We start from the raw sequence: 12,231 nt of genomic DNA on the forward strand, positions 1-12,231 counted from the left end.
GAGATGGCAGCAAGCAGGAGAGGCCAGGCAGAGGACCAACACTTCCAAAAGAACATTGACTACTGGCAAGGACTAATGAATCCTGCACAGCTAAATACCCCAGTCCGAACTGCAATTAGCAGAAACACCTGTCCAAGACTGCTGCTCAGGAATAGCTGCATTACCATCAACAACCACCGGAGGGAGCCCAAGAGCAGAATTCACAACAGGTAACTCTGAAAAATGTTTTTATATGAAAGTTCTTCAGTGAGAGAATCCGATATTGTAGAAACCTGAATGAGAAGATGAGTCGATGTAACATAATAAAAATCCTGTGTAATAATACAATTACTGGAGATAATAAGGGAAACATATGAAGAGATTTATTATTTTACAATATTTAGTGTAAAATAAGTACAGGCTGAATCAAAGAATGTGGAAACGTCTGAACAGAAGGATGACCGTCATAAAAATAATGTAGGCAGGCTGACCTGAGTTTGGAAGCGTTTCGCTATGACTCAATTCAGGACTGTAGGTCACATCTGAAAATCATAATAGGCAAAATGGACGTACTATGAGAACATTGTCGAGCAAATTAGTTTAACCTTAAATCTCCTGGTATGTGGTGGTCAATGGTGAAGTCAGTTTGTCACCTTTAACTCTACCTCCCGAACTTTTTTCATACATGTTGGGAACAGCTCAGGAGTCTAAGCATTTACTGCAAATTATTAGGAGATACAATTCATCATTCCAGATTACATCCTTTGGTACGACAGCTGGACTTGAAGCACGATTCATGTTGACTTTTAAAGTCCGAGGACAAATATATCACAAAATAGGTGTGATGCTTCCTGTAGAAAGTCAAGACCCAACATTTTTACAAATTTACTGTTTGGCAGATGAACAGATACAACCTGATCGACCTTGTGAAGTTTTACCTGAGACAAAAAGACATTGTTTTGAATTTGCAAAGAGTTTTCCATCAACCCAATCAGTTAATAAACCTTTATAAAACAGCCTTATAAAGAATGCCAAGTGCGGAATATCAGGCTGTAATAAGAGCAGACAAGACACCGGTTGGTGGCACAAAAGGAGATTTACTTCTCCCAGTGTTAATGAAGTAGCTATTGTAATGGTTGGCCGGGACTTTCTAAGCCGAGATATAATTATTCAGCGACGAAGGGAAAATCTTCAGCATATTACAGAATCACATAGATCATATGATGCTCTGCAATATCCGATAATATTGTGGAATGGCCAAGATGGCGATCACTATAATCTAACACAGACTGATCCCAACACTGCTAGGCCGACCAATAAACCAACCAATAAAATATATCAACTATGCACACCAAATAATGATCAGACAACAATGGAGGCAACTTCTTCATCAATGTATAGTAGATCTGTATGCCAAGGTGGAAAGCGAGCGTCTTCTGTACATACGACTGAGGAAAGAAATATTCAGAATACATTCATTTAAGAAATGCTATTGCCAATTATGGAAACATAGTGGACATTGGGGGAATGGTTATTTTACCGGCGACATTTACAGGAAGTCCCAGACATATGCACGATTTCGCTCAGGACGCCATGACACATGTTCGGATATACGGCCGTCTAGATTTGCTTATTATAGTTACGTGTAATCCAACTTGGCCTGAGATAAGGGAAGAGCTTCTGAATGGTCAGGGCCCCTCTGATCAACAGGATTTAAAGGGAACCTGTCAGCAGGATTGTGCACAGTAACCTACACAGTGTTAGGTCGGCGCCGTTATACTGATTACAATGATACCTTGGCAGATGAAATCCGTCTTGTGGTTGTTGTATAATCTTTATTTGCAATTTTCAGTTAATGAGATTCTCGTGGTTCGGGGCGGTCTGTGAGCGGGGCTTTACGTGGTGCTCTGCTTCCATATTCATCTGAATGGCTTCTGACAGGTCACTGATCCCTCACTGGCCTGCCCCCTAATTTACATACTGAATATGTTTTAAAAAAATAAACTCACATTCAGCAGGCAGGTGCCAGTGGCGGTGATGGTGCCTGTGCCATAGCATGATCACATCTATAATGTCCATTTAATTATTATATTTGATGATACAAACTTATTCAGAAAAAAAATCTCAGATTGTGCCGGCCGCACCTGTGCATTAGCATCTATCGGTGATCTGAGGGACGCTGCTACTGCACAGACACTGACCGTGCCATTTTGCTAGAGGAAAAAAAAATTGACTCCACCAAGATGGCTCCGGTGGCGCCTGTGCAGTAACATCTATCAGATTGCAAATAGATGCCACTGCACAGGCACGGCTAGGGCCATTTTGAGAGACATTTTTTTTAATAAGTTTATATCACCAAATAAAATAATTAAATGGGTATTACAGATGTGATCATGCTATGGCACAGGAGTTGCCACCAGCACCTGCCTGCTGAATGTGAAATTATTTTTCTTCAAAACACATTACATTCAGTGTGTAAAATAGGGGGCAGGTCAGTGAGGGATCAGTGACCTGTCAGAAGCCATCAGTATGAATATGTAAGCAGAGCACCACATAAAGACAGAATAAGTTCTGGATCAGGACTGTATGGCTGGTAAAAGGACGGGTACTGGATAGGAAACAGACAAGATACGGTCAGGAACACAGGATGGACTTGGGTACAGTATCACACAGGTGCAGGTTCAGACTGCACTGGTGAGGGTAGTGGTACAGGTGCGTACAGGACGGATCAGGTTCTGGTAGATGCAGGATGGGCTCAGGAGCAGGTTACAGAAGGATGCACATGATCAGGTTCAAACAGGGCAAGCATGGTGGACAGGATCAGGTTAAGGGAGCAGTACAGGGACCTTACAACTAAGTAGCAGAAAACACTGATTACTAAAGTTGCTAAGGTACCTCCCAATAATGGAGGGTGCCTTACATATCAAATGTCTCTGTCATGCAACATGAAGGAAAGGCTAAGTGCAACATAAAGGGATAAGGGAACCAAACGCTAAGGAAGGGGGGGAGTGAAGACCCCTAGACAGATCTAACGTCATCTGGTCTGCCATATCATCCTTACATAGGTTCCGCACCTATCGCCGAGTACGATATCTAATCTCTGCCTGACCCTGGCGATAATAATAATAATAATAATAATAATTTTTATTTATATAGCGCCAACATATTCCGCAGCGCTTTACAAATTATAGAGGGGACTTGTACAGACAATAAACATTACAGCATAACAGAAATACAGTTCAAAACAGATACCAGGAGGAGTGAGGGCCCTGCTCGCAAGCTTACAAACTATGGGGAAAAGGGGAGACACGAGAGGTGGATGGTAACAATTGCTTTAGTTATTCGGACCAGCTATAGTGTAAGGCTCAGGTGTTCATGTAAGGCTGCATGAACCAGTTACCTGCCTAAGTATGTAGCAGTACAGACACAGAGGGCTAATACTGCATAAAGTGTATGAGAACATGATGCGAGGAACCTTTTTTTTTTTTTTTTTTTTTATAAATAGGCCACACAGGGATCGTTAGGTTAATGCATTGAGGCGGTAGGCCAGTCTGAACAAATGAGTTTTTAGGGCACGCTTAAAACTGTGGGGATTGGGGATTAATCGTATTAACCTAGGTAGTGCATTCCAAAGAATCGGCGCAGCACGTGTAAAGTCTTGGAGACGGGAGTGGGAGGTTCTGATTATTGAGGATGCTAACCTGAGGTCATTAGCGGAGCGGAGGGCACGGGTAGGGTGGTAGACTGATACCAGGGAGGAGATGTAGGGTGGTGCTGAGCCATGGAGTGCTTTGTGGATGAGGGTAGTAGTTTTGTACTGGATTCTGGAGTGGATGGGTAGCCAGTGTAATGACTGGCACAGGGTAGAGGCATCGGTGTAACGGTTGGTGAGGAATATGATCCTGGCTGCAGCATTCAGGACAGATTGGAGCGGGGAGAGTTTTGCAAGAGGGAGACCGATTAGTAGAGAGTTACAATAGTCCAGACGAGAATGAATAAGTGAAACAGTCAGAGTTTTTGCAGAGTCGAAATTAAGAAAAGGGCGAATTCTAGAAATGTTTTTGAGATGCAGGTAAGAAGAGCGAGCCAGTGATCGGATGTAGGGGGTGAATGAAAGGTCAGAATCAAGGATGACCCCAAGGCAGCGGGCATGTTGCTTTGGAGTAATGGTGGAACCGCACACGGAGATGGCAATGTCAGGCAAAGGTAGGTTAGTAGAGGGAGAGAACACGAGGAGTTCAGTTTTTGACAGGTTTAGTTTCAGATAGAGGGAGGACATGATGTTAGAGACAGCGGTAAGACAATCACTGGTGTTTTCTAAAAAGGTCGGTGTGATATCGGGAGCAGAAGTGTATAATTGGGTGTCGTCAGCATAGAGATGGTACTGGAAACCAAATCTACTGATTGTTTGTCCAATAGGGGCAGTATACAACGAGAAGAGTAGGGGGCCTAGGACTGATCCTTGAGGAACCCCAACAGTAAGGGGAAGGTGAGAGGAGGAGGAACCAGCAAAACATACAGTGAAGGATCGGTCAGAGAGATAGGAGGAGAGCCAGGAGAGAACGGTGTCCTTGAGGCCGATGGAGCGGAGCATAGTGAGGAGGAGCTGATGATCCACAGTGTCAAATGCTGCAGAGAGATCCAAGAGAATTAGCATGGAGTAGTGACCATTAGATTTAGCTGTTAGTAGGTCATTAGAGACTTTAATGAGGGCAGTTTCAGTAGAGTGTAAAGAGCGGAAGCCAGATTGAAGAGGGTCGAGAAGAGAGTTATCTGAGAGATAGCGGGTAAGACGGGAGTGGACCAGGCGTTCGAGGAGTTTAGAGATGAAGGGAAGATTAGAGACAGGTCTATAATTAGCGGCACAGTTTTGATCGAGGGATGGTTTTTTAAGTAATGGATGTATGATGGCATGCTTAAATGAGGAGGGAAAAATACCGGAAGTGAGGGAAAGGTTGAATATTTTTGTTAGGTGAGAGGTGATAGCCGGGGAAAGGGACTGGAGGAGATGTGACGGAATGGGGTCACTGGTGCAAGTGGTCGGGCGCGAAGATGCAAGGAGCCTGCTTACTTCTTCTTCTGTAACTGCTTCAAAGTCAGAGAGTGAACTAGATGCAGTGGGGGAGGGAGGACAGTGCATGGTATGAAGAGATTGGGAGATGATTTCCTGTCGAATGTGGTCAATTTTTTCTTTGAAGTAATTGGCCAGATCGTCAGCACGGAGATCCGTGGTTGGGGCCTGCTCTCTTGGGTTGCGTAGGGACTGGAACGTGTCAAAGAGACGTTTAGGGTTATTGGACAGGGAGGTGATGAGGGTGTTGAAGTAGGTTTGTTTGGAGAGGTGAAGGGCAGAATTGTATGTCTTTAGCATGAACTTATAATGGATGAAATCTTCGGGTAGATTAGATTTTCTCCACAGACGTTCTGCGCACCTGGAGCACCGCTGCAGGAAACGTGTTTGCAGCGTGTGCCACGGTTGTTGCCGTCTGTGCCGAGTTGTTTTATGTATAGGAGGAGCAGCTTCATCCAGAGCACTTTGCAGGGTTTCATTGTAATGCTTCAATGCAGAATCAGGACATGAGATGGAGGAAATAGGGGCCAATGAGGACTGCAAGTTCATCATAAGTTTCTGGGTGTTAATGGCCTGTATGTTTCTATAGGTGTGGAAAGTGGGGGTGACCTGAGCGGGATGGCAGTTCTTGATAGAGAATGAAAGAAGGTTGTGGTCAGAGAGCGGGAGAGGGGAGTTTGTGAAGTCATCCACTGAGCAAAGTCTGGAGAAGACCAAGTCAAGGGAGTTTCCATCTTCATGTGTTGGAGAGTTAGTATGCTGCGAGAGGCCAAAAGAGGAGGATAGAGATAAAAGGTGAGAAGCAGATGGGGAGAGGGGAGAGGCAATGGGGATGTTGAAATCACCCATGATAAGGGTGGGGGTGTCACAGGAGAGAAAGTGTGGAAGCCAGGTGGCAAAGTGATCCAGGAACTGATGAGAGGGGCCGGGAGGACGATACACCACCGCCACTCGCATGGAGAAGGGGACGTAGAGTCTGACCACATGGACCTCAAAGGAAGGGAAGACAAGTGAGGGTACTTGGGGGATAACTTGGAAAGTACATTTGGGTGAAAGGAGCAGACCAACGCCTCCACCTGCTCTGTTGTCTGATCTTGGGGTATGAGAAAAGTGTAGTCCACCATATGAAAGAGCAGCAGCAGCGGTGGTGTCTGACTGCTGGATCCAGGTTTCAGTAAGAGCCAGGAGATTAAGAGAATTAGAAAGGAAGAAGTCATGAATGAAGGAGAGTTTATTACACACAGAGCGAGAATTCCAAAGGGCACAATTGAAAGAGACAGCAGGCATGCAGGGAATATTAATAAGGTTAGAGGGGTTTCTGGGTGTAGCAATTGGGAGGTTTGACTGGCTATAACATGGGGGGCCGGGGTTTGGAGATATGTCTCCAGCGACTAGGAGAAGGAGGATCGAAAGAGTGAGCAGATGGTTAAGTGATTTGTGAGAGCGTCTCTTGTGTTGGATGTTGGGACTGAATGGATCTGTGCTGTTAAGCAATGTGATAATCGCTGCAACGGGAAGGACAGGATAGCGCTAGTCACTCCAGTACTGCTAAAGACAGCTAGGATATAAAAAACAAGAAGAAACTTAGTTTGAGTAGACGCAGAGAGAAACACCGTCATCCTTCAAACTCCACAGAGGACACTAGGCGACTGCTGCAGCTCCGAGCCTCAACAGGGAAGTGCAAATAGAAGATGTCACCCGCACTTGCCAGCAGCAAGTATATCACATTCAGGTCCTGGTGTGGCCATTAGCATCGGGGAGGTGGCCACTCATCTACAAAGCAAACTACTGAGACCTTCTGCAGACAGATGCAGTGCAACGGTCTGCAGCCTCTGACACATCCGTCTCCCGGCTATTGGCTGAGGATGTTTGCAGACGTGCAGGTGCTGCTCCTGTGATAGGCCGGAGCGTGCGCCCACAGCACACTGCCAGGAGACCTGCGTCACACAACCAACTAGACGTCATCTGAGCGTCCATCCTGACAATGGAGAAGATTATTTCACTGCGAACAATGCAGAGGAAAGAGCGGCTCCACCACCGAACACAACAGAACTATAGATGGAGGCGCACGGCTCAGTCACACTAGGACTGCCCTGAATCCAGCGCTCCGGAAACTCCCGTCTGTAACATCACTGAGGGCTCAGGAAAGAGAAAGTATCACAGACTTGGAAGGTAATTGGGGTTAATGTACCGTGGGGCACAAGAAAGTGACCGAGGCCCGAGAGCCGCCCCTCCAGAGATCTGCAGGATCCAGTCACTTGGGGGAATTGTACTTACTGCAGGAGACTTCTGCCAAACGTTACCTGATCTTAAAGGGCAACTCCAGCAGACGAGCTGAATGGCTGCACTGTGCGCACAGGACCTGTGATGAGGTCACAGGAGGGGAGGAGTCAGGGGTCACATGATCAGGGGCCTCAGTGTATGCAGGACTCTGCTGTGCTGGTTGTCATGGAGCTGAATGAGGGGAAGTTTATGTGTGGGGTCAGGAGGGGTTTACAGTGTGGATGTAGCAGAGCCGTGTGTGTACGAGGTGTACGGAGCAGAGCCGTGTGTACGAGGTGTACGGAGCGGAGCCGTGTGTACGAGGTGTACGGAGCGGAGCCGTGTGTGTACGAGGTGTACGGAGCGGAGCAGTGTGTATGAGGTGTACGGAGCGGAGCCGTGTGTGTACGAGGTGTACGGAGCGGAGCAGTGTGTGTACGAGGTGTACGGAGCGGAGCAGTGTGTGTACGAGGTGTACGGAGCGGAGCCGTGTGTGTACGAGGTGTACGGAGCGGAGCAGTGTGTGTACGAGGTGTACGGAGCGGAGCAGTGTGTGTACGAGGTGTACGGAGCGGAGCAGTGTGTGTACGAGGTGTACGGAGCGGAGCAGTGTGTGTACGAGGTGTACGGAGCGGAGCAGTGTGTGTACGAGGTGTACGGAGCGGAGCAGTGTGTGTACGAGGTGTACGGAGCGGAGCCGTGTGTGTACCAGGTGTACGGAGCGGAGCCGTGTGTGTACCAGGTGTACGGAGCGGAGCAGTGTGTGTACCAGGTGTACGGAGCGGAGCAGTGTGTGTACGAGGTGTACGGAGCGGAGCCGTGTGTGTACGAGGTGTACGGAGCGGAGCAGTGTGTGTACGAGGTGTACGGAGCAGTGTGTGTACGAGGTGTACGGAGCGGAGCAGTGTGTGTACGAGGTGTACGGAGCGGAGCAGTGTGTGTACGAGGTGTACGGAGCAGAGCCGTGTGTGTACGGAGCAGAGCCGTGTGTGTACGGAGCAGAGCCGTGTGTACGAGGTGTACGGAGCGGACCGTATATAACACGTGAACATGGTGACGTTTCGGTGTAATGACCTTTCTCAGACACTCGCTGGATGGGGGCGCTGTGGGCAGGAATATCTTATAAGACGCTGCACAATTTATTAAGCAATTCCTGGAGAATGAGGCGACCCCCCCAAATGTGGCTGGATATCTCGTTTCTGCGGCTTCGGAGGGAAGAATCACTGTTTGGTTTTTTGATTGTACATTTGTCTGGAATAATGTGCAGCTGCCAGAACAGTGACCCCCCCACCCCCAAAGTGACCCCATTTCAGATCGACAGTCCTCAGGGAATCATCTGGGTGTGGGGGGCGTTTTTTCCCACCATTACATCATAGATCTTTATATTTCTGGGTCATGGAAAAATTATTTTTTTCCACTAAAATGTTTTAGATCTAAATTTTTCAATTTCACAGAGTAAAATGGAGCCACAATTTATACGGAAATTTCTCCCAAACCTGAGGTCAGAAACTGCACACGGCCGGGCTCCAATGGGGAGAGTCACTGTTTTGCTTTTGGAGCAGTAATTTGGCAGTCCTCACTTGTGGGGGCCAATTACAAAGTGTGAAGACACACAACCCCTAAAGTTACCCCATTTGGGACACTGTACCCACCAGGGAAGTCATCTCAGGCTGTAATGGGCATTTTTCATCCCACCGATGTCACTGATTTCTTTACCACTTGGTTGTGAACAGGGTCGGACTGGCACCCCGGAGAACTGGAGGATTCTCTGGTGGGCCCAGGCACTGACACCTGCTGGCATATTGGCCAGCAGCTGCCTAGGGCCCCCACTGCTCCAGGGGCCCCCCAGCCAGTGGAGTGTCGCTAATAACGGCACACCCAGCTGCTATGGGGTCCCTGAGTCAAAGGGGGCCCTCCTGGTGCCAGAGAGCAGCAGATGGACAGGAGCCTGTCCCCGCTGCTAAAGAGAAATTAATATTCACGCTTCCCCACGCCCCCATGGACGTGGAGAGGCGTGAATACCATTTCACTTTAATGGCAGGCAGCGTTAGCCGCAGGCTGAGGCTAACTTAACACTGCCAGCTGCTGCTGCTGAATGGGGGGCCACAGAGGTGGGCCCCTAAAGGGCGGTGATCCTTGATTGCGATCCCTGCAGCTTGGGACCAGAGCGGAGCTGAAGGATCCATGCTGTCCTCCTTCCTGCCCGGCACTTTCTGTCTGACTCAGCATGGCTGGATGACGTCATGATTTAGCGCGACTGTTTCAGAGAGAAAGTTGCCGGGATGTGCTGCGGCTGCTGGGAACGCGGAGAGGTGAGTGTGTGCGGCTGTGTGTGTGTGCGGCTGTGTGTGCGTCTCTGCCTGCCTGCGTGTGTGTCCGCCTCCGTGTGTGCAGCTGTGTGTGTGGAAGGAGGCAATGTTGGTGCTGGGGGCAATGATGATGGTGGTGGGGGCAATGATGATGGTGCTGGAGGCAATAATGATGGTGCTGGAGGCAATAATGATGGTGCTGGAGGCAATAATGATGGTGGTGGGGGCAATAATGATGGTGCTGGAGGCAATGATGATGATGCTGGAGGCAATGATGGTGGTGGGGGCAATGATGATGGTGCTGGAGGCAATGATGATGGTGGTGGGGCAATGATGATGGTGCTGGAGGCAATGATGATGGTGCTGGAGGCAATGATGATGGTGGGGGCAATGATGATGGTGCTGGAGGCAATGATGGTGGTGGTGGGGGAGGCGATGATGGTGGTGGGGAAGAAAGCAATGATGGTTGTGGTGTAAAGGACAAAGATGGTAGTCGTGGAAAGGACAATGGTGGTGGGGGAGGAGGCAATTATGGAGGTGGTAATGAGTTCAATGGTGAAGGGGGAGTACAATGATGATGGTGGAAGGGGCTGCATTATACCCTATGAGTGGGCTACATCATACTATATGAGGGGAGCTGCATTATGCCCTATGAGGGGCTACAGTATATTCTGTGGGGGGCTGCCTTATGGGGGGTTGGCATTATACTCTGAGGGGGCTACATTATATTCTGTGGAGGGGCTGCGTTATATTATATGTGGGGCTGCATTATTCTCTCAGGTGGCTACATCATACTATGAGGGGAGCTGCATTATGCCCTATGAAGGGGCTACAGTATATTCTATGGGTGGCTGCCTTATGAGGGGGTTGCATTATACTCTGAAGGGCTACATTATATTCCGTGGAGGGGCTGCATTATGCCATATGAGGGAGCTACATTATATTCTATGGGGGGGCTGCATTATACCTTATGAGGGGGTTGCATTATATTCCATGAGGGAGGCTACATTATATTCTATGAGGGAGCTGCATTATATTCTGTGGGAGGCTACATTATATTCTATGAGGGGGCTACCCCAACCCCTGCTACATAATTAAGATGTGTACTACCTTAAATTATGCCCTGATATTAGCGTATTTTACTACACAATTGATGGTCTTGAATTTATTTCTATGTAGCTACATAGTGGGCCCCAAGAATGATTTTCTCTGGTGGGCCCAAGGTGCTCCAGTCAGACGCTTTTTATGAAGATAATATTACATTTGTTCTAAGGCGCAACGAGGGGTTCAGCTCAGGGGGAAACATCTGAGTGGGCTCCTAACCAGGTGTCACGGCGGTACCTCACCTTCCCTCTCAGCGCCTCCCTACTCACTATTGTCACCACACGGCTTCTCAGCATGTTGCTTATATTTGGCCTTAGGGGGGATTGGCCAGTCCCTACAGGAATATAACCCTGCTGTGTCCTTCAGAGATTAGGTTCCCCAGCCTATCCCGTGCCGGCAGGTCCTATATTACACAGCTTCACCTACCGCTCTGCTGAATGTTAGTTCCTAGGCAGTTCATTTCTCCTGTTGTACCTCACACTTGTGTCTCTGACCCCCGATCAGCTGCTGTAGTCCTGGGGACTACCCTGGAGTAGTATCTGGTGTCTTCCGGCTGTCCAGCCTGTCCTCTCCACTAGTAGCTGTAGTGAAGACCTGGGGACACCTAGTTACACCCCTCCAGAGTAAGCCTGGCCCGTTGCTCAGTGGGTCCACATCCACCAGTGTTACACCAAGTAATTGTGCACATGTCCCAAATTTTGAAGCACAGATCATGCGGCACACATAGGAGCAAATTTTGGCCACACCCCAATCCACACCCATTTACCATTTTTTTCTGCCCTGCCAGGAGGAGTTGTCAGAGGGGCACTGGTAGAGGGAAATTCAGCAGACACCTGAGACTGCAGGGTGTAGACCCAAATCTGGGACTGTCCGCTGTATCCGGGACAGTTGGGACTAGAGAGGAGCGGGGGGATTCAGGGGTCTCTGGTCCAGCACGTGGGACCTGGGGATTATTGTTTGTTCCTTCATTCATGCGTTTTTGGTGCAGATGTGAAACCGCTTTTTTAATGCACTTTTTATAGTACAGAAAAGCTTTGATTCTGCAATAAATAAAGTTTCTGCAGTTTTTTAGCTGCGTTTTTATTTGAAGACGAGAAAAAAAGCCCCAAAACCGCACAGATCAGTCGCGTCCTTGGGTCGCCTTGTATGTTATAGTAGTTTATAAGGATTTCTTACATAAATTGGGTAAAGAAAAAGGAGGAGACGGATTATAAATACACCATAATATAGACACAGACAAGAACCAAATAACAGCAAAAAAGGGAAATATAAAGGGATGAAAGACGTAGGCAAAATACAGGGTGGAATGGGTTAAGGATGAGAAGGGGGAGGGAAATATGGTTTATTAAGGAAAATGAGGAAAAATGAAAGCGATAGAAGGAAAATGAAAAAGATTGGTCTGAACAGGATAGGCAGGGGAAGGGGTTACAGTACAGGTATAAGACCTTATATAAAACATTTAAGAGGCCGGAGGGGAAGAAAAGGAACGGGAAAGGCAAGGAAAGA

At 48.0% G+C, this 12,231-nt stretch overlaps 1 protein-coding gene across 5 annotated transcripts in view; it reads right to left on the reverse strand.

Moving 5' to 3' along the window:
- LOC138663234 (oocyte zinc finger protein XlCOF22-like) overlaps nucleotides 1-12,231 on the reverse strand; it is a 233,026-nt gene that overhangs the window by 55,649 nt on the left and 165,146 nt on the right. Inside the window, exon 1 of one of the 5 annotated variants that reach the window (XM_069749397.1) lies at nucleotides 7,354-7,417. The exons of 3 other annotated variants lie outside the window; for them this stretch is intronic. The gene's annotated coding sequence lies outside the window, so the exon portion shown is untranslated. Of the gene's footprint in view, nucleotides 1-7,353; nucleotides 7,418-12,231 lie in introns of those variants that run through there. One more of the 5 variants, XM_069749395.1, reaches the window with a different exon arrangement.

Source organism: Ranitomeya imitator, chromosome 2, assembly GCF_032444005.1.
Source record: "Ranitomeya imitator isolate aRanImi1 chromosome 2, aRanImi1.pri, whole genome shotgun sequence".
Classification (NCBI taxonomy): domain Eukaryota; kingdom Metazoa; phylum Chordata; class Amphibia; order Anura; family Dendrobatidae; genus Ranitomeya; species Ranitomeya imitator.